Source organism: Acomys minous (genome assembly GCF_964271855.1).
Source record: "Acomys minous genome assembly, chromosome: 2".
In the NCBI taxonomy this organism is placed as follows: domain Eukaryota; kingdom Metazoa; phylum Chordata; class Mammalia; order Rodentia; family Muridae; genus Acomys; species Acomys minous.
Genome location: NC_140484.1, coordinates 112409717 through 112432548, shown reverse-complemented (window position 1 = coordinate 112432548; position 22832 = coordinate 112409717). Strand labels below are relative to the sequence as shown.

The 22832-nt window shown below is 37.9% G+C and overlaps 1 protein-coding gene across 2 annotated transcripts in view; it reads right to left on the bottom strand.

Annotated features, from left to right (window-relative positions):
• The window catches only part of AGBL1 (AGBL carboxypeptidase 1), an 880118-nt gene that overhangs the window by 278314 nt on the left and 578972 nt on the right, over nt 1-22832 (bottom strand). The window lies entirely within an intron of this gene.

Genomic DNA, 22832 nt, shown 5'->3' with positions numbered 1-22832 from the left:
AAAAAGAAGAAGAAGAAGAAGAAGAAGAAGAAGAAGAAGAAGAAGAAGAAGAAGAAGAAGAAGAAGAAGAAGACTCAACCAAGAGGTGTAGATGGCTAGGGATCATCAAACTTGGGGCTAACATTAATAAGCTATAAACAAAGAAAATAATTCAAATAATCAATGAAACCAAGAGCTGGTTATTTCAGAAAATCAACAAAATAGACAAACCTTTACTCAAACTAAATTAAAAGGAAAAGGGAAGAGTATCCAATTCAACAAAGTCAGAAATAAAAAGGAAGACATAACTACAGATACCAAGGAAATCCAAAGAATCATTAACCTTACTTCAAAAACCTATATACCACAAAATTTGAAAATCCAAAGTATATGGACAATTTTCTTGATAAATTCCAAATACCAAATTTGAGTCCATATCAGGTAAACAAATTAATAGTCTTATATCCCCAAAGGAAATAGATGCAATCATCAACAGTCTCACAAACAAAATAAGCCAAGGGCCAGATAGATTCAGCACAGCATTCTACAAGACCTTCCAAGAAACACTAATACAAGTACTCCTCCAAATATTCCACAAAATAGAAAGAGAAGAAACATTATCAAACTCATTCTATGAAGCTACAGTCACTTTGATACCCAAACCACATAAAGACCCAACAAAGAAAGATATCTGACCAATTTCCCTTATGAATATTGATGCAAAATACCCAATAAAATACTCACAAAGGAGTCTGAGAACCCATCAAAAATATCATCCATAATGACCAGGTAGGCTTCATCCCAGGCATGCAAGTATCATTCAATAAGCAGAAATCCATTAATGTAATCCATCATATAAAGAAACTGAAAGGAAAACACTCCACATGATCATCTCTTCAGATGCCAAAAAGCATTTGACAAAATCCAACACCCTTTTGGGTGTTTCTGCTTCTTTTTTTTCTAGGTCACTGGTTGACCACTCCTATACTCTCTGAACCATCTTTACTTTAGCATATCATGTAGGCAGGACAAGATATAAGGTTTTGTGCTGATATTAAATCTACAGTGCTTATCCTGGAATGCTCCTAAATCCTGTACCAAATCAATTATTCAATAACTTGGATAATTGAAATGTATTTACTTCCTATGAATATCTTTGTCAGTGACCTAGTTTTAAAAAACCTTTCAGTTTTTTTACTAAAAAGGGAAATTGACTTTTCCAGATTGTTTTACTTTTTATTTTATATGATCCCAAATTTACCAATCAAGTGCCTGCCAAATGAAACCTTCTCATTTAAAAGTCTGAAGTTCTGTACTTTCTTATACTTCTGAAACTTTGTATAAAAAAATTAAAAATAACTACTTGAGAAATGTATTAAAATTAAATATGTAAAGTATATCTCCTTCAAAATTCTTAAGTCTTTTGATTAGCTGTTGTGATTAAATATTGTTATAAAATAAAACAAAACTTCAAGTCCAAAAAACAAACAAACAAACAAACAAACAAAAATCCAACACCCATTCATGGTTGAAGTCTTGGAGAGATTGGGGATACAAGGCACATACCTCAACATAATAAAGACAATATACAGCAAGCCTATAGACAACATCAAACTAAATGGAGAGAAAATTAAATCAATTCCACTGAAATCAGCGACAAGACAAGGCTGTCCAGTATTTTGTATCTCTTCAATATAGTACTTGAAGTCCTAGCTAGGGCAATTAGACAAAAAAGGAGATTAAGTGGATACAAATTAGAAAGGATGCAGTCAAAGTATTATTATTCATGGATGATATGATGGCATACAAACGTGACCCCGAAAATTTTACCAAAGAACTCCTACAACTCATAAACACAACAAAGTGGCTAGATACAAAATCAACTAAAAAAAATCAGGAGCCCTCCTATATACAAAAGACAGGTAAGCTGAGATAAAAATTAGGAAATAACACCCTTCACAATAGCCACAAAATAATGTAAAGTATCTTTGTGTAAGTTTAACAAAGCAGATGAAGGAGTTGTATGAAAAAAACTTTAAGCCTCTGAAGAAATAAATTAAAGAAGATATCAGAAGATGGAAAGATATCCCATGCTCCTGGATCATTAGGATTAACATAACAAAAATAGCTATCTTACCAAAAGCAATCTATAGATTCAATGCAATTTTCATCAAAATGCAAACACTATTCCTTACAGACCTTGAAAGAATATTTCTCATCTTCATATGAAAAAAAAAACCTGAATAGCTAAGACAATACTGTGCAATAAAAGATCTTCTGGAGGTATATCCACCCCTGATTTCAAACTATACTATAGAGCAACAGTAATAAAACTACTTGGAAATGGCATAGAAACAGACTGGTGGATCAATGGAATCAGAATAAAGCCACACACATACAAACACTTGATCTTCAACAAAGAACCCAAAACCATACAATGGAAAAAATCCAGCATCTTCAAGAAATTGTGCTGGTCTAACTGGAAGTATACATGTAGAAACATGCAAATAAATGCATATTTATCACCCTGCACAAAACTAAAGCCCAAGTGGGAAGGATAGCAGGCTACAAAGAAGAGACTTGATACCCTATGAGCATATACAGGGGGAGGAGGTCCCCCTCAGTCACAGTCATAGAGGGGTGGAGTAAGGAGGAAATGGGAGGGAGGGAGGAATGGGAAGATACAAGGGATGGGACAGCAATAGAGATGTAATATGAATAAATTAACAAAATATATCAAAAAATATTAATTAAAAAATAAAGTCCTCAACATAAAAGCACACACACTACATGTGTTAGAAGAAAAATTGGGGAAGACCCTCGAACTCATTGGCACAGGGATAACCTCCTGAACAGAAGGACAACAGCCCAGACTTAACAATCACCAATTAGTATATAGGACTTCATGAAACTGAAAAGCTTTTGTAAGGCAAAGTACAATGTCAACAGAACAAAACAAAAGCCCACAGACTAAAGGAGAAGATCTTCACCAACCCCACATCTGAGAAAGGGCTAATGTCCAAATTATATAAAGAACTCAAGAGATTAAGCACCACCAATCCAAATAATCCAGTTTTAAAATGAGGTACAGAGCTAAACAGAGAATTCTTAATAGAGAAATATCAAATGGCCAAGAAACACCTAAAGAAATGTTCAATGCCGTTAGTCACCAGGGAAATGCAAATCAAAAGAACACTGAGATTCCATGTTACACCTGTCAGAATGGCTAAGATCAAAAACTCAAGTGACAGTACAAGCAGGCAAGAATGTGGAGAAAAGGGAACATTCCTCCATTGCTGCTAGAAATACAAACTTATACATCCATTTCAGAAACCAATCTGGCACTTTACCTCAAGACTCAGCCATACCACTCCTGGGCATTTATACCTGAAAGGTGCTCCCTCATCCAACAAGGACATTTGCTCAACTATGTTCACAATAGCTTTACTCTTAATAGCCAGGATCTAGAAACAACCTAAATGTCCCTCAATTGAAGAATGGATAAAGAAATTATGGTAAATTTACACAATGGAATACTACTCATGAAATTTGCAGGCAAATGGATGGAAGTAGAAAGCATCATCCTGAATGAGGTAACTGAGACGAAGAAAGACAGGCATGGTAATATGCTCACTTATAAGTGGATATTAACCATATAATGCATGATAAGCACACTACAATCCACAAACCTAAAGAAGCTAAATAACAAGGAGTACCCTAGGGACAATGCTTAATGATTATTCAGAAAGGCAACTAAAATAGAGCGCTGAAGTGCTGGAAGAGAGAGAACAGGACAGGAGCCTACCACAGAGGTCTTCTGTAAGACTCCACCCAGTGGGGGATCAATTGAAGCAGATGCTGAGACTGATAGCCAAAATTTGAGGCAGACCCAGGGTGACTTAGAGAAGGGATGGGGGAATAGAAGGACCTGAATGAGATAGGAGCTTCACAAGCTGATGGTAGATTAATAGAAGATAGATAGATAGATAGATAGATAGATAGATAGATAGATAGATAGATAGATAGATAGATAGATAAAATAGAAAATAGAGGCAGGGGTATATAAATATTTATATCCCAAATTAAAGAAATCTTATGCTTACAACTAGAATATGCAAAAATAATTTAATGTAACCTAGAGAATAATTTTTAAGAATAGTATAGTGATATCATTGGGAATGACACTAAAACAGATTTTGACACAACAAGAAATTAGAAGACAGAGAAGAAAGAGCAAACTCAATACAGATGAATGGATTCCTGGTGAAAGCTACAGTATGTGAGTCTCAGAGGGCACCAGGCATCACACTATGAAGTAGAACATAGACCCAGAGGGTCCCCCCATGCTACCGTGTCTGTGTGATTTGAGGGAAGTCATTTGACATAGAGCTGAAAAATTCTCTCTCTCTCTCTCTCTCTCTCTCTCTCTCTCTCTCTCTCTCTCTCTCTCTCTCTCTCTCTCTCTCTCTCTCTCTGTGTGTGTGTGTGTGTGTGTGTGTGTGTGTGTGCGCGCGCGCATGTGTATGTGTGTGTAAGCTAGCCTATGCACATTAGAAAAGCCTTCATTAGTATCAACAATAATAGCAAGTGCTATATAAAGCCAAGAACTGTAACATTATCCTTATTAAAGCTATAACCTAAATTATAGCCTGTTCTCCTCACTATTAAATAATATTACTTGAAAAGTTCCAGAAAATCCAATAAGAAAAATGAGCTTTATGTATTAGGAAGGAAGGAATCCCATTATCATTGTTTGAAGACTGATCATATACTAATATAAGCCAAAAGAATCAACTAGAACGCAGAATGCATTAGACACACATAAAGAACTGAGTGTGTAGACAGGGTTACAAATTAAATACATGAAAATCAATTTTCTTTCCCTGAAACAGCAAAATAAATTATTAAATGTAATAAAAAGTCTATTCACGATAGCAATCTAGCTATGAAATATCTCAGAATGGACTTAGCACTAACCATCCAAGAGTTATGTGATACATTCTTGCACTTTACCAAGAGCTAACAAGAAATATTTAAACAAATGAGCAAGTACAATGAATTCTGGGAAATGAAGGCAGAACTACATCAATTCTCCTCATCTTGGTCTACAAAACACATGCAATCAAAATGCCAATTGATGGTTTCAGAGTTGACAAAATAATTCCACTTCAGAAGAGCACGTGGCAAAAGATCTTCATACCAGAATTACTCTGATAAGCAGCCTAAAAAAATAATGATAGGAAAATCCTGTTACACAGTTTAAAATAAGAATGCTTTGCTTTGTCACACTGTTCTCTACTGCTCTCTTCAAACAATAGTTCTATCATTTAACCTGCAGATTAGAACTTTTAGCAATAAGATATTTTAATTAAGGTGTATACATTTGCTGGAAACTGGAAAAGGTTTTGTGAGTCAGTTATTGCAATAATAGCCTTACTGCAATTGTCTTGAGACAAACCCGTAATATCCCAGAAGGATGTTTGTCATTAAACATGATGGGGCAAACATGGCAGGCAGAGAAAGAGGGAGGAACACACAAAGCAAGAAAGGGCTTGCACAGTGCAACGGAGCTACATGGTCAGGGTAAATTGTGTGATGATGAAGAAACATGAGAAATTGGTCATGACCTTGAAGAAAAATATTAGCCCAGGTATAAAACTCCCCCACTTTGATTATGAACTTGAATGTTTGAAACTTGAAGGCTTTAAAAACTAAAAACTAGTGTTCTATCACTATATCCATCTGCTAAGGAGTTAAAAACCAGGAACCAATTGATCCCATCACAAATGGAATTACACATCACGGTGTACACAAAGGACAAGCTGGGTGTATATCACTCAGTGTCTTCAGAATTCCAAGTCCAGAAAGCAATTTTGAGGAGATAATTGGCCTCCTCTGCTACAGCACTACATGATGACTGTCTCTGTTGTGTCGCCTTATTAGCATAGATTTTTGTGATATGAATACACTCATATTCACTTAGCCAATAATATGCCGGTGTGCATCTGGTTTTCTCTGTTACTCAATTTATGATTACGTCTTAATTCTATTCATTAAAATACTATTTTAAATTTTCATACAAATATAGAACCTATATGGTTTATATTATACATTAAATCTATATATTTATATGTGTAAATTAATATATTTATATGAAATATATAAATTATGCAAAATAAAAATATATCTTCATATGTTTATGTGAAATTACATATATATATATGGTTTGCACTAGCCTCTACTCCTCTATGTTCATTTCCTCTAGCTATTCCTAACATCTCTGCCTCACAACTTCATATCCTTTCTTTTTTTCATCTTTTTTAAAAATATAACCCACTGAGTCCCATTATATCCTTTCTTTCTTTCATCTTTTTTAAAAATATAATCCACTGAGTCCCATTAGTACAGCCTATATGCGCAAGGGTATAGATAAATCATTGATGCATGCATAACCTACCAGTAACACTCCTCCAAAGAAAAGTGACTTCCTTCCCCAATGACCACCAACTGCTATCAGCTCCACAGCTAGGGTAGAGTCTCAAGTGTTCCCTACCATGCTGGAGTTTTAACTGGCTTGATCTGGAGCAGTTCTTGTACACATAAATTACTTATATCCAAATGTTATAAGCTCATGTGTACGGCAGGCATGTCATGTCCAGAAGACAAGATTCCACAAAATTTTAAAGTGACTTCTATGCTGAGACACGGGATAGCTGCACAGAATGAGCTGTCATGACTCAAATATATTTTCTCTGAATGTTTTCATTATTGTTTTCTAATAATTAAAGACAACTCAATGCTACTCAATATGTATAATTCAAAGAACAGTAGTATATCTGAATTGATATGTCACATAATGTAAATTTTCAAGTTTATGGATGAAATTAAATCTAAAATTATTTTTCAAATTATTGAGACTTGATTGATTGAATTTATACATTTAATGGGGGCAAAAATAAAAGGAACAAATGTGCTAAGGAATATGTAAGGTTTTATTTTAGTATATTCATTTTACAAAGCACTAAACTTTATAAAGAAATTTTCATGCAGGTCTATATAGTGCTTCAGCCATATTTTCTACTATTCATCCTTTCCACATCTTTTTATCCATCTCATTAGTCCCCTTCATCCCTTTGGTCAGTTTAACTATTACTTTATGTAATATATACATACAACATCTGGATTTATGTAAAATCCAAGATGAACAAATGAAAGAAAACACAATTTTGTCTTGATGAAACTCTTAATTATGTGAATAGTGGTAACCCTCTGATTCGCCAATTTTTTCTCAAAAACTACATAATTTTTCACTTTTATTCCATAAAAAAAGATTCCAATTACACCCACATGTGAGTACACACATATCATATCACATCACAAAGGTTTCCAGTTGTGTCTGACATGTTGACTTGGCTTCCTTTGATTAAATACATAATTGTGCACACTTGGGTCATGTGATGGGTCTATTTCTAGCTTTTAAGGAATCCCCATATTTCTTTCCATGTGGCTGGACAGAGTTGCATTCTCACTGGCAGTATATAGAAAGTCCCCTTTGCCTGCATCCCCACCAGCATCTGTTTTCTGAATGACTGCCATTCTGACTAAGGTGAGATGGAATCTCAGTGTCATTCTAGTTCATATTTCTCCGACAAAGCCTCCATTCTCCTTGCGTGTGTTTTCCATTTGCCTTTAGAATCCCATTCTAGGCTTTTACTATTTTCCTTATGGTGTAGGAATCTTGCAATTTAGGTCTAGTAATAGCTATGAGATACCTATTTCCTTGACATCGTTCCTAGAAGCATTCTCAGAACCTTTACAAAATGCGAGTGTGGGACGGGAGAGTGTGACTTCAGAGACTTTTGTTAGATTTCTTTTTACTGTTTTAATTTTGTAAATGTATGCTTCTGTATATGAGCATGTACACATGATCTCAGATGCCCACGGGGGTGGGGGGGGGGCGAGAGAGGTTGGCTCTGTCTAGCGGTGGAGCTATCTGTGGTTGTGAGCCGCCCAAGATGGATATTGGAAACTGAATTTGGATCCTCTGCAAGTGCAGTAGTTCACTTAACTGCAGAGCCACCTCTCCAGACCCAACTTGGTTTTTAAACACTTCAGAGGAGCTGGGAACTAGGCTTCAGTTTGTGTATCCCCCCACCTTGACATGCACCCAGCAGAGAAGTTAGAGATGAACCAATCCAACTATGCAGAACTGAGAACTCTAATAGGCACCAAGGAAGAGAGAGGCTGGTGGACAGGCTCCATGGCACCCTCGCATATCGACTCCATCAAATGAACTCTAATGCTTTCATGCTGGGGACCAAATCAATCATGAAGCGTGTTGGTGTTTCTGCCAGACTCTATCTGATGGGTTCTTCTATATAAAGTGCCCCCCGCCCAGTGCCCATCCTTTCAGCCCAAGCTTCCTCTTCCATTACTGACAACTGTTTCCTTAGTAACTGGGGAAAAAAAGAAAAGAAAAAAAAAGAAAAAAAAAACCCCATAGATTCACTGGATCAGCAGGGTACAAAGTGTGAGCTGGATTTCAAATATGTCCTTCATTTCTATGTTGGACTTACTGGGTCCTTTATTGGTGAAATTGTCCCTATACCATGACTGACCACAAAGCAGACAGAAAAGCTGTCTGTGAGTGCCTTTCATGTCTTTATGAGCCACACAGCCAATGGTAATTGTGAAACATATACTGCATCTTTAAATAGCCTCGTATTTAATCAAGGTTATTTTCTCTGAGCCACAGATATATAAACTGGCAGTTCTCTGTGCAAAGTTATATAGATAAGGACTAACACAAGGAAGAAACAAATCCTTGTTCCACACCAGTGCAACAGACATACACACAAAAATCAAGATTCATGTACCTGTTCCTCAAAAGCTTTTGGAGATCTGGAGGTCTTCCTTTATTACAGGCTCTGTGTCCTCAGATCTCCCATTCCTTCTGGGTACCCCTACCAACACAGCTTTCCCAGTAAGGCACCAAGCATGCATATCACAGTTAGGGGTAGTAGCAGATAGTTTGTCTTCTTCACAACTGTCTCTTACAACTCTGCACTCGTCTTCTACAACCTGCCCAGGCCTATCTTAAAGGATGACAAAAGAGTTAGGTCTCTAGCTCAGGCCTGTGTGGGTTCTGTCAGATTTTGCTTGGAATTTGCCTTCAACTTCAGCAGACAAGAAAGAGAAGGCAGAGATGTAGCATCCTCCATGCTTCCGAGCTGGTACAGCTATCATTTAGAGAAACTTGTCTGAAAAGGACACTGATCACCTAGAGCCTTGCTGGTCATAGCCACGGAGTAGACTCTGCCCTTGAATGTTTAACTCTTTTGTATCTGCACAGAATAACATGAACATAAAGCTGCAGCTTCCACTTTCCCATATATATGTTGTCTGCCAGGAAAGGAGTCCATTAAACATGCCTTTGCCAGTCACCCTGGCTGGATGGCTGCTTTTATGGGTAAGAACACCATTAAAATCAAGTCCAATAACTTTCTAATGTGATCTGCATATTAATTCTTGCCTATGAAATGATCATGAATTTGTGTCTTTGATGAAATAAGAAGCAAGCCTGAGCCAAAAGGGAAAACAATCTTGTAATTAAGCATATGATTTAAATTCAGCTTTTTTTATGAAGTCAGCATCATGGCTGCATTTATTTATACTATCTACTGGCTTCTTAGAGCACCATGGCATTTAGTGGGTCAGCAACACAGAAGCAGTGGGTCAATAGATAGCTTGATTGATAGTGCACATGAGCACATAGTACCCAGAAAGGCCCTCATCCTGAGGAGTTTAGAATGTGCTGGTGATCAACTCTCAAGTAATCAGCATCCCAATTCTGACATTTCCCTACAAAACAACCACATCCAATTCATAATGCCTTTAAGTTCAGTACCCTCATTTTTTTTTTTTTTTGGTTTTTTGAGACAGGGTTTCTCTGTGTAGCCTTGGCCATCCTGGACTCACTTTGTAGACCAGGCTGGCCTTGAACTCACAGCGATCCGCCTGCCTCTGCCTCCCGAGTGCTGGGATTAAAGGCGTGCGCCACCACGCCCGGCAGTACCCTCATTTTTAAAATGGGAAAATACTTCCTATGCCTAAAGGGCTTTTATGTCAATGAGCTAGAAGAATATGTGCCCTGCCCTAAGGTATAGAATGGGTGCTCGGTATAGGAGTGAATTAATTCAAGAATTTTGTATATGTGTGCATTTATGCATGTATGTTCATTTATTGTGTGTGTACAAGAGTGGTATATGTCTCTGATCATATGAGAAAGAGAAATATAAAGGGAGGGAGGGAGGGAGGGAGAGAGAGAGAGAGAGAGAGAGAGAGAGAGAGAGAGAGAGAGAGAGAGAGAGAGAGAGAGAACCATAGGCCAATGTTCATGTCTTCCTCTACTACTCTGCACTAGATTTTTTGAGACAAAGACTTTTCACTGATCCCAGAACTTACCAGTTAGGCCATGCTGGCTAGCTAGACAATGATCTCTAGAGATGTATTGATTTCTGCTCCCTCCTGTCCTCCCAGTGATGAGGATTACTTGTTTGGTTTGTTTTATAGTGTGGATCCAGGGACCTCCATACAGGACTTCATGCTTTCACTTCCAGGACTTTACCAGCCAAATCATCTCCTGAGCTCAGTGTTTCTGAGATTTCTCAGTACATGATATACAAAACTCAGAGTCATACCAGAATATTCGCAGAAAACAAATGCGTGCCTAGGCACCTCTTATATGAATGAATGTCATTGGTGCCTGCTTGGTTTTGAGGTTTTCTTTTAAGTGAATTGTTTACTTTTCTCCAATTATTTGCTGGCCAATATGGTATACGTTAAAAACAAAGCAATAAAGTATCCCTAATATTTAAAAAAAGCCAGAGGTTTTATCATTATTTCTAATTAAATTATTGAGTAAGAAAAATAAAATAGCAACTCCTAGCATATTAGTTCTGTATGGAAAATATAAGCTTATTGTAAGAAAGAAAACGAAGATTTTGATATATAGAAAAAAACAATCCCAAAACAAAGATCCATTTGACTCAACTAACGTAGCAACCCAAGTATCAAAAGCAAAGAAGGAAGGAGCTTCTGTAAAACCCTGTATCCTGGTAAAACTTCAGCATCCTCTCCCAGAAGCATAGGTCACAGGGTTCTTCGGTATTGTTTTCTCTCCACCAAGGGAATTTATTTGGGTTTCAGTAACCAAAAGGGAGCTGTGAACACGTTGTTATTCTCAAATAGTGCACATAAATATCAATATCAATGTAGGATTTTTTAGGTAATATCTCTGGCTTCAGGAAGAATGGGGCAATTTTGTGAAATTTGACGATAGAGTTGGGCCAAATTACCATCACCAACAGATAGCTGGAAAAGTCTATGGTCAACTCACTCATCCACTACACACCAGTGTACCTCACTCTGTCCTTGGACTTCAGCTTTCACGCTGCTTTTGAAGGATGATTCCAGTTTGCAAGGATGCCCTGCTCATCAGCCATCCCTCCACTGACAGCAATCACTTCATACTGTTAGTGTAGGGCTTGTTTCATGGTGTGATTTTAGTCCTGGGTGAACAGTTAAAGGATCACTAAAAATAATATGAAAGATGTGTCAGTCCCCAAGAATTATAGGTAGGACCTCATTAAACTGGGGAAAGACTCTCATGTTTAAGGAAACAAAACTTCTGTGACTTATTCTGATACCTTAAGTTTCAGGCATCAGTGTGTACCTGCAGACATCATCTGCTTACTCACAATGTTTACCTTTTCAGAGAGACCTCAAAGTGATAGAGATAAACTTGGATAGAAGCACAAGCTGCTTGGCAATACTTTTTTATGCTTCCCTAGTCCCTTGTAATTATGTTGCCTGGCTAGTGCCTGTAGACATTTAAGTTGTTACCAATTCTTGTCACGCATACTCTCCCTCATTAATACATGTATTGTTTTCCTTTAGGTTTTTGCTGGAGTGAATACATTAAAGAGGGATAGAATTGGGGGAAAGAAACATAAACAGTAGAAGAACTCATATGCCTTAGGTCTGTAGATTGCTGTGTGGCAGGATTCCCTGTTAAGTTACAAACAATAATATCTGAACAAAAGCAATAGGACCACTTAATATTCAGTTCAGTCAATAAGGCTTGACAAAACGCAAAGAAAAATCATCACTAACTGCTTAAAAGCACTAAGATTGCTATGTAAATGTTTTTTGAAGATTTGAGTAAATAAATAAAAGGTAATGATTAATTTAGGTATTTGAGCTCAAATATCGATAAGAAAAATGTATTGATCAAATTGTAATGAATATAGTTAACACTAGAGGTCTACATTAGTTGATTCTGTTCATCGTCTTGAAGCATTCTTATCTCTCCAGGTCTTTCTATCCTTCTTTCTCCCTATTCCACAGGACTCATAGCTCCACCAAGTGCTTGACTGTGAGTCTCAGCATCTGATAAATCAGCTGCTGTGGGGGAGAGGCTCACTCAGAGAATGTTAAGTTAGGCTCCTGTCTGTAAATGTAATAGAGTATCATCAATGGTGTCAAGATTTGGCTCTCTCCACTGGTGTGGGTCTCAAGTTGGCTTGTACATAGGGTAATTTTGGTTCAAAAGTTTTATAGGTGGGTTGGTGTTCCCCTCCCACCACTATAGGTCCTGCCTGGTTCGTGTGTGGCCTCCTCAGTCTCATGTCACCCACTGCTAGTGGGCTCAACTAGAGACATCCACATATATTCCCTGTAGCCTACTCTGTTTCAGGTCTCCACCTTGTCTGAGTGATGCTACATCTTCTGTTTCCCTTTTCTCATCAGGCCCTCAAATATCCCTTCCCCACTCTCTCCACATCTGGTCTCCTCTTTCATTTGTTTCCATCGCCACACCCTTACCTATCCATTTCCCTCTCTACTTCCTCTTCCACGGGCATCTTTGAGTCCATGATTTGTAGTATATTTATCCTATAATATATGGTTATTATCCACTTATAAGTGAGCACATACCATGTGTTCCTTGGTTATCTCATTGAAAATGATTCTTTCTAGTTCCATCCATTTGCCTGAAAGTTTCCTGATTTCCTTGTTTATAATAGCTGAGTAGTATTTCATTGTGTAAATGTACCACAGTTACTTTATCTATGCTTTGGTCAAGGGGCATCTAAGTTGTTTCTAGTTTCTGGCAATTATAAGTAAAGGTACTATGAACATAGTTGAGCAAATGTGCTTGATGTATGGTGGAACGTCTTTTGGGTACATGCCCAGAAGTGGTATAGCTGGGTCTTAAGGTAGAGCTATTCTGGTTTTCTGAGAAAGCACCAGATTGATTTTCAAAGTGGTTGTACAAGTTTGCACTCTCACCAGCAATGCAGGAGTGTTCCCCTTTCTCCAAATCCTTGCCAGCATATGCTGTCACTTGGATTTTTGATCTTAGCCATTATGACAGTTATAAGATGAAAACAGTGCTAAACAGAGAATTCTCGACCATGGAATCTCAAATGGCCAAGAAGACCTTAAAGAGAAGTTTAATGTCACTAAACATCAGAGACTTGAAAATGGCATCTATATTGTGCACAATTTTACCTCAAATATGCCGCTGGAACCAGATGCAAGAAGGGAACTCTGGTCCAAAAATACAAGTAGTAGATATTTTCAAATGAAAATGAGGGTTCCTTTTTTTCTTTATCCTATGCCTGTCTGAAGAACTGGCATTTTCTGCAAGAAACTTTCTTCTCTGTGAATGTAAGTCTACATATCTTTGATTTGGCTCACCAGGCAAAGGGAACATGTTAAATTCATATCAACCCAAGAGTCACAGAACAGCGACAGCAAACACTGTGCCTGTGTCTTGGTGATTTCCTGGGGTTTGTGTCTATGTAGACAGGCTTTAGAATCCACAAGTAGACAAGTAATAATAGTAATGAAAGCAGTAACAGACCTGATCACTGCCAGGCTGTAATTGCTCTGGCAGCCAAGCAAACAGTCTTAGTGTCAGCCTACATGGCTCTGATAACCAAGCACTCAGGAGGGAACAGCTGGAAACCCCAGTAAGTGGAATCCTTGTTAGTAGAATTTGTTCACTTCAAATAGAGAGTGATGCTTTCTTTTTTTTTAATGAAGCCTTTTCCAATCAGCCCTGTCTTCTTACCGCATGCCTCAAATCTCATTCAGATATGATGTTTTACATGAGACAGAATGTTCAGGTTAGATTCTGTTGTTGGCAGAAGAACTGGGATGCACTGCCAATCTAAGGCTCAGGAAGTTCCACAGAGCAGAAGATATCTATGAGTTTTCTGGGAAGACAGCAATTGATACTGCATTCAAGAGAGAAAACCCCATGTTGGGGCAAGGAGATGAACCTACAGTGGGACCTCCTGCAAGGCTAGACTGTGGCACCTGAACCTTTGACACAACAGGCTCATATGTTTGAGTATTTAGTCCCCAGATGGTGGAACTGTTTGGAAGAGTTTAGGAAGTATAATCTTGTTGGAGAAGGCATGTCACTGGCTTTGAGGTTCCAAAAGATGAGTGCTGTTCACAGTGTGCATCTCTGCCTCCCACTTGTTGACCAAGTTGTGAGTTCTCAGCTGTTCTTGCTGCTGAGTCATTGCTTTACCACCCCTGTAACTCATATATGTCAACTATAAATCTGATTAAATATATTCTCTTATAAGTTGCCTTGGTCATCATGTTTTGTCTCAGAAACAGAAAAGATAGCTCGCAGCAAGGTCATGCTTTAAAAATGTCAAAGACTCTTTGCTTTAAATCAACTTATTAAGCAGTCTTGTAACTAGTTAGGAACTCTTTATTAGTGTCCCTATGAGTGATACCCAGCAATAAATAGAATAACATTAACTTTTTCGCTGCCAATAATGCACTGCTGTTATTACATAACTATTTATTAGCTGTGGCAATAGGAGAGAGTTGTCAACCATGTGATTTCTGGGGAAAACTAGCACGAATATGAAAATCTTTAGATCTTTTAGGAATCACTTGAGCGTATGAATTAGGAGGTGGGATGGGGATTCAATTAGGCAGAGTATTGTTAATAAGAAATTCCTAGCTTACTTTAGCCCTTATAAGTATTTCCCTCCCAACATGTGCCCTGCTTAGAACAAAGAGAATACTACCATATTCCTTGAACCTTCATAACACAAGTATATCCAACATGAACTGCTATCCAAAACCCCTTTCCTTCATATGTACTATCTGGATATTATCTTGCTGATACTCCTGTGTGAATGCACAGGAAGATCTTATGACTTCTAACTCTGACGTGACAGATAATCAACCAGAGTCATGTCCACCCATATCCTGTGAACCATATATACATACACACATCAATACACATGTATACATACATGTATATATATTTAAAGGCAAAGCCTCTCCTGCTCAATCTTAGAAGCAAACTGGTAATTTTAGCAGGAAAATTTGAAAAGGAATTGTAAGCTAATACCAACTTCAAATTCATTTTATGCCCCTTAGATACATTCAAGATGAGAGCCAAAATAAAGGCATAAAAATCATGAAATTCTACCTCAGTCTTATATGGTGGGATCATGTGCTTTTTGGCTGTAGGATGGTGAGACATGTATGAAATTGTTCTTTGGAACTTCCCACTTAAGGGTTTCCCCACATGTTTTTCTTGACATTGGCAAATACAACTCAATTATATATGGTTGGTTGAGACTCAGAACAGTCTGTGGGGAACATTTCAACCACTGTGTCTGCTACTTCTTTTCTCACTGTGAGCAAAACATGATATAACTTCAGTGCAAATTATGTATTTGGGGTCCCAGTTTCAGCAGTCCCCATGGCCTCTTACCTCCATATCTCTAGGCGTCTTGTGAAATAAAACATACTTGTTCTAGGAATATGTGGTAGAGAGCTCTTTTATGGTGAAAAAAAAAACAGAGAAAAGAAGGACATGGGTTCTAAGCATCTTCCTCTTTACCTTTACGTTTAGTGATGGTCGTCCCTCAAATGAGTGGTGCTTTTCTCCCTCAATGAATCTGTAAACACCATCATAGTCATACTCCAAATGTTTGCCTCTCTGGTCTCAGAGGTGACTCTAAATCCAGTTACATTGGCAGTCACGCTTATTCAATGTTTGGTCGGCAGTCCTTACTGCTCCATGTTATCAGGAGGTCCTTTCTAGTTTCCTTCTTGTTTATGTCACAGGAAGGATATGTCCATCAGAAACCTGCTTCTAACTTAGCTTTGTTTCTGATCCATCGTCAATATAATTACTCAATCTACTTCTATTCTATAAAGTGTATGAGTGGGAATCTGATTTCCATCCCCAAATCAAGAAGTTCTATACATACAATTCTAACCCCATGTTTGAAAGAAGTAGAGTATCTTATCTTAGAACACAAAGAAGGACTCTGTGACCCTAACTCAGTTTTCCTGAACCCAAGTCCTTGGCCATTTTCACCAAGATACCCTGACTTTTAGCCCATCAGAGTCTCTTTATGACTACTTCCCTTCTTGCATGCCTATGTGTGTATCCCTTTTACTCAGTCTCATGAGTAGAAAATTGACGTTTGCTATGGTGTGAGACCAGGAAACAACTTTAGATATGGGTCAAACAAATCCAAGACATAGTGTTTCTAGGACAATTACTAACCTTGAGCTTAAAACAGTGTCCTACATTGCCAACACCATGTAGTTTTCATTTGTATATCTTGCTGTCAAATACTTATCTAATTCAAGTGGCAATGAATTTATATTCCAAACAGGACCTTACACACACACACACACACACACACACACACACACACACACACACACACACGTGTGTGTGTGCATGTACACTTACATGTGTGTGAGAGAGGAAGGGAGAGAGGGAAGGAGAGAGATTGAGAGAGAATGTTTTCTGCCATTCAGTAGTTTTCAACATGCATACTGATTTTGCCTGAGGCTTGATATAAATAAATTGACAGTCTCGCTTCCTGCTAATGCCACAAGAGAAGGCTTTTCAAAATACTTATCAGAAAATTTCATAAATTAAGGAAAGCTTGTGACAAGAAGCAAGAGGAAATCCTTGCTCCATAGGGTGGGAAAAACCACTGGACTTTCGCTACTTTGGCCAGTTGAATTTATCCTAGGTTGACTCTTCTTTTCTCAGATACTAATATCCTAAGGTGATTAGAGAGTTATGGAAGAGGCACAGTGGGTAGTTAGGACATGAGTAAAAGAAACCAAACTGACAAATGGAGAGAGTCTTGGAGGTAGTAAGAGTTATAATAAGAAAATCCGGTGATCTTGAAATGAATTATATTAAGAACTAAAGAATCAATATAACTGAAATCAGGTAAAAACAAGGGCAAAGAAAATTCAGACTTCATATGACAATAGGGAAAAGAAACTCAAAATCTATCACATAAAATTGGCTCTCAGTTTCTTTAAGACTCAAATTTTGTGGGATATTTCTATCATTGTTGGATAGTCCTACCTCTCCATAACTCACTGTGTCTTTCATGGGGGACTCCTGGGCAAGAAGGACAGATCCTAATAGCAGTTGAGGAGGAAGAGAGCCAATGAGAAAATTTGATTATTAGAGAAAGAATGCAACTTCATACAGTTAAGTTTCATTCCACGAAAGTGTACATATCTTCCTGCTCCCATTTCCTATTTCTAACCTTCTATGTTAGAGTCAAAATAATAAATATTATGGAAGTTCAAGATTCTTGTGCATGATAAGCTATGCTTCCATACCTATAGCAAGGAAAAAAGAGAGACTTTTCTAGGAAGGAAAGTAGCCATATTATAGAAACCATCTGCCTGAAAGTCAGAACTGTGTCTTGTGTTAATAGATAATGCTTAAAGTACTCAGAAACTCACTAATGAATTCTGCTTAAATTGAAGCCCATCCCAAGTTCCCTTCAATGAAGAATCATGAGTGGTGCGTAACCAGAACCACAAGTAACTTTATATCTGTAAAACAGCATATGAGGGCAACATTGTCAAGACAACATGAAACATTCTTCTGAGACCCAAGATGATACCTATTCACTTTAAACAACATTAAATTGCTAGTACCCTCCTTCTTGAAATGCCAGCCTTAAGTGCATTCATATAAATTTCAAGTAATTGGAGTAAAATAAAATAATACTATGTGTGATTTCTCAACAGTTGTAAAATGATAGAAATATTTTATGAATATTAAATATAGAATAAAAATTGTTCTATAAATCACTATTACCAACATCCAAAAGCCAGTATGGAAAATGTCCAAATTCGTACAACAAAAATGTAATGATTTGGTCCATTACTTGGAAGGTGAGGGAAAGAGCTGGGCACCATCATTTTCTGTCTTACAATGTTCTACCACATATCCTAGTTATTTATAGTAATTCCAAATGAGTAAGCACAATTATCTCTATTTTATGGATGAAGAGGCTGATGGACAGGAGAAGAGACTACATTATTCAATATTTTAATTGTCAATTACTGTTTCTGCCAGTCATATTTACTATCTGTGGGAATTCATTTCTCCAGCCAAAACTTTTCTAAGACACAGCCAGACTTTCTTTATAATCCCTACCTAAACGTCACTTTTAACTACTTCTTCAAACAAATTATATCTTTTCTTAACGTCTATAAATTGTCAATGACTTCCTTTCTCTCTATGATTGCAACATTTATTGTGTATCTGTTGGAACACAAGTGCCTTATAAATTTTCTGAATGGTGTATCTCTTAACAACACATACTGACTTGACAATGAAGAAGCCTCTTCCTGGATGGAAGATATACCAATAATTATGCAAAATAAACCCAGTTAACAAATTTGGAGAAGAGGATGGAAAGAAAACGCAAGAAAGGTAAGTAGCTGGAAACAATTGATCCCCGACTTCAGAATGTTACTCTGTAGATACTTAAACATAATGTTTGCTTGTACATCTTCTCTTTAATGCCAGTGGGGACTTTATGTGTATAATAGCAGTTCAGTTGAACACACAGGCTATTGGATGGCTCAGCTTCTATCTTCTGACTGTGTACTCAGCTGTTCTCTACATGCTAGTAACCCACTGGAAGGCACATTGTTACTAGATATCTGTAAGTCAAATAGAATTGGGGAGAAGATTGGCCCAAGCTGTCTGTGCACCTGCACCTCCCCCACAATAACTTTCCTGGGGGAAATGCACTTCCAGAGACTGGGATAAGCCTTATAACTGTCCCACTGGATGAATCTGGAGTGACTATGCCAATGATATAACAAAGCCTTCTTCTGGCTAGCCATGAGTGTAATGTTTTGGTTAACAGAACTTGTCCTCTGCTGTTTCTGCAATACACTTTGAAAAGTAGAAATTGTTGAGACATTATGTTACAACTGAGAAGGACCTTACAGAATGAGGTTCCATTGTGGCACTCTCATTGTCTGTAGTTCTGTAAAGTTGTCATTTGATTTGGATGGCTACCAACATGTTTAGTCAAAGAAACACTGTGTCTAATATTTGTTTTTTTCCATGTCTGGCTAGACAGGGCTCATTCATTTGTAGACCTTTATCTCAATAACCACATTCTTCTGCCAAATAAATTGAAAACAAAAGTAACATTATCATAGATCTTTAGTACCTGCCATCTTTTCTGTTGCACAAATGCACATAGGTTCTAAAAAAGACAGCTGGAGAACAGTGGGGTATAGTTTAGGGTCCTGAGATGAACAGGCGTTACTAGCCTCAAAATATATATACTCTATATGAAACCATGGGCAAAGAGTAGGTCCTGCAATGTACTAGACACTAGACCCTGCCCATAGACAGATAGGCTCCAAAGGTCCCACATTGTTGCTTTCAACAAATCACAGATTGCCATTTACAATATTTAAAGAAGGAAATCAAATCTGCATAGACCCCTTTTCTTGCCATTATTGCTGAACAACATAGTATGCCCAACTATATGCATAGAATTTATCTTATATTCAGCATTATGCTGACAGAAGATTTTTAAATGTATATGAAGATGTATTAGAGAGATGGCTCAGTAATTTAGAGCCCTTGTTGCCCTTACAGAGAGCCCATTATATACATGGTAGTTCACAAACATACATAATTCCAATTCCAGCAAATCTTATATCCTCTTAATGATTCAGCCAGAGCAAGCATGCACATGTGGTGACCATACACACATGTAGGGAACTCACTCATACTCACAGTGGAAAGACTGTAAGAGTTTATGAAGTCATGTGACAGTGCCCATAAATATCTTACTCACCTTATAAGAAATTTGGTTTGGGTATTTCTTTAAATCAGTTTTCTGCAGATACCAAAACTTATTGCCTATCCAACTGTATGATCACTCTTCCATTCCTTTGCCCCTTAGTCTCCTTCCTCTTGCTTTTTCATATTATAGTTTCATTCAAGTTCATGCTCAGAATAAAATCTCAGTGGTTTTGCTATCAGCCAAAACCTTCCAACTTCTTCCAAAGACAAATTGTTTCACATGAGGATATTCACATTCTAACAGTGGTTTACTGGTCCTATACTTTAGGATAGGGCTTGTTTTTATTTTATCAAACATGTCATACATACTCGTGTGTTCTAATATGCTATCACTTATAGCACAGACTACTGCAGCTCCCACATGAAGTTGAGAGCCTGCAAATGGAGCAGGAAGAAACTTGAATTCCAGGCTTTAGGGTTTTGTTTTTGTTTTGTTTTGTTTTGTTTTTGTTTGTTTGTTTAGAATTTTCCACTTTCCATCCCTGTCATGACCCACTCCCTCCTCTCCTCACAGTCTTAATCTCTCTCCCTCTTTCCCCCATCCCCTCCCCTACTCATCAGAAAAGGGGACCTCGCCTTCCTCAACAATCCACCCTAGCCCATGAAGTCACAGCAGGAATGAACACACCATCTTGCCCTGTGGCTTGGCTAGGCAGCCCTGCCATCTGGAAGTGATCAAAAGCAGATGGCAGAGTCCATGTCAGAGGCAGCCACTTTCCCCATACTAAAGGACCCACATGAAGCCTGAGCTTCCCATCGGCTACATCTGTGTAGGGGGCCTAGCTCCAGTCCATGCATGGTCCTTGGTTGGTGCTTCGGTCTCAACAAGCTCCTTCGGGCCCTGGCTAGTTGGCCCCGTTGGTCTTTTTTGTCGAGCTCCTATCACTTCCAGGTTCTTCTCTCCTTTCCACCACTTTTCCACAAGACTCTCTAAGCATCACCCAGTGTTTGGCTGTGAGTCTCAGCATCTGTTTGGAAGCTCTGCTGGGTGGAGCCTCTCAGAGGGTCCTTTCTGCAAGCATAGCAGAGTATCATTAACAGTGTTGTTAGGGGTTGGCTTTTTCCCATGGGGTGGGTCTAGGGTTGGGCCAGGCATTGGTTGGACATTCCCTCAATCTCTGTTATATCTGCTCTATCTTTATCCATGAACATCTAGTAGACAGGGTAAATTTTAGGTTAAGGGTTTTGTGGGTTGGTTGGTGTTTCCCTCCTTCCACAGGAGTCCTGTCTAGTTAGAGGGTGTCATCTTCAGTCTGCATGCCCCTTGCTAGTAGGTGCCTCATCTACAATCACCTCCATATCCTCCCAGAAGCCTATCCTGTTTTAGGTCACCAGTTTATCACTGAGATGACCACACATACAGTTTCTCTTTGCTATGAAGGACTTTTGTCCTCCTGCCTCCGCTCTTCCCAGGTCTGATCTCTACCATCATTTCTCTCCATGCTCCTTCTACTATCTTGTACCTTTTCTTCAACCACTTCTACTGTCTATTCTAGTGTCCCTCTGAGTTAGATTGAAGCTCTCCTTTGGATCCTCCCTGCTTTTTCTTTCTTCTTTTTTTTTTCTGGGTATTTTTTATTAATTTATTCATATTATATCTCAATGGTTATTCCATCCCTTGTATCCTCCCATTCCCCCTCCCTCCCATTTGATCCTCCTTGTTACTTATCTTCTTTAGGTCTGTGAATTGTAGTATATTTATCCTGTGCTATATGGTTAAAATCCTCCTATATGTGAGTATATGCCATGTGTGGTTTTTTTGGGGTCTGGATTACCTCACACACTCAGTATGGTCTTTTCTAGTTCCATCTATTCACCTTCAAATTTCAAGGTTTTCTTTATTTTAATAGCGGAGTAGTATTCTACTGTGTAAATGTACCACAGTTTCTTTATCCATTCTTTGGTTGACAGACATCAAGGTTGTTTCAAGTTTCTGGCTATTATGAATAAAGCTGCTATGAATCTAGTTAAGCAACTGTCCTTGTATGGCAGAGCATCTCTTGCGTATATACACAAGAGTGGTATAGCTTGGTCTTGATTTAGAGCTATTCTCAATTTTCTGAGAAAGCACCAGATTAATTTCCAAAGTAGTTATACCAAGAGTGGAAGAGTGTTCCTCTTTCTCCATCATCTGAGCATTCTATTGGTATGTCTTTATATTTGCACATGTAATGGTACCATCTTTTATAAGAGTTCCTTGACTCAGATAACCAACACTAGCCAAAAATATTGAATATGTCCTGTACTTTTAACAACTAAGTATATACTTATTATCTACTAAATGCTAACTATTGATGTAAGGGACTAAAGTTCATTTGTGACCAAAACATATGAACAAACAAACTGACTCTTAGATGTCAGACCACAATATATATGTGATATGTACATCTTGCCATATGTAACTTATTAAAAATATATCACAGATGATTACTAGAGGGTTACATAAAAATAACTGAAGAAAAATTGAAGGGCTTGGAATTGCTTCAAGAGTGACTATACCACCACTGTCACTGTCACTGGAAAGATGATACTTGGTGACAATTAGAATATGTGAGTATCTATTGAAGGGCATCTTATTGAAGGGCATTCCACAGAGATGAAGAAACAGTTTTTTTTTAAGTAACTTATGCCT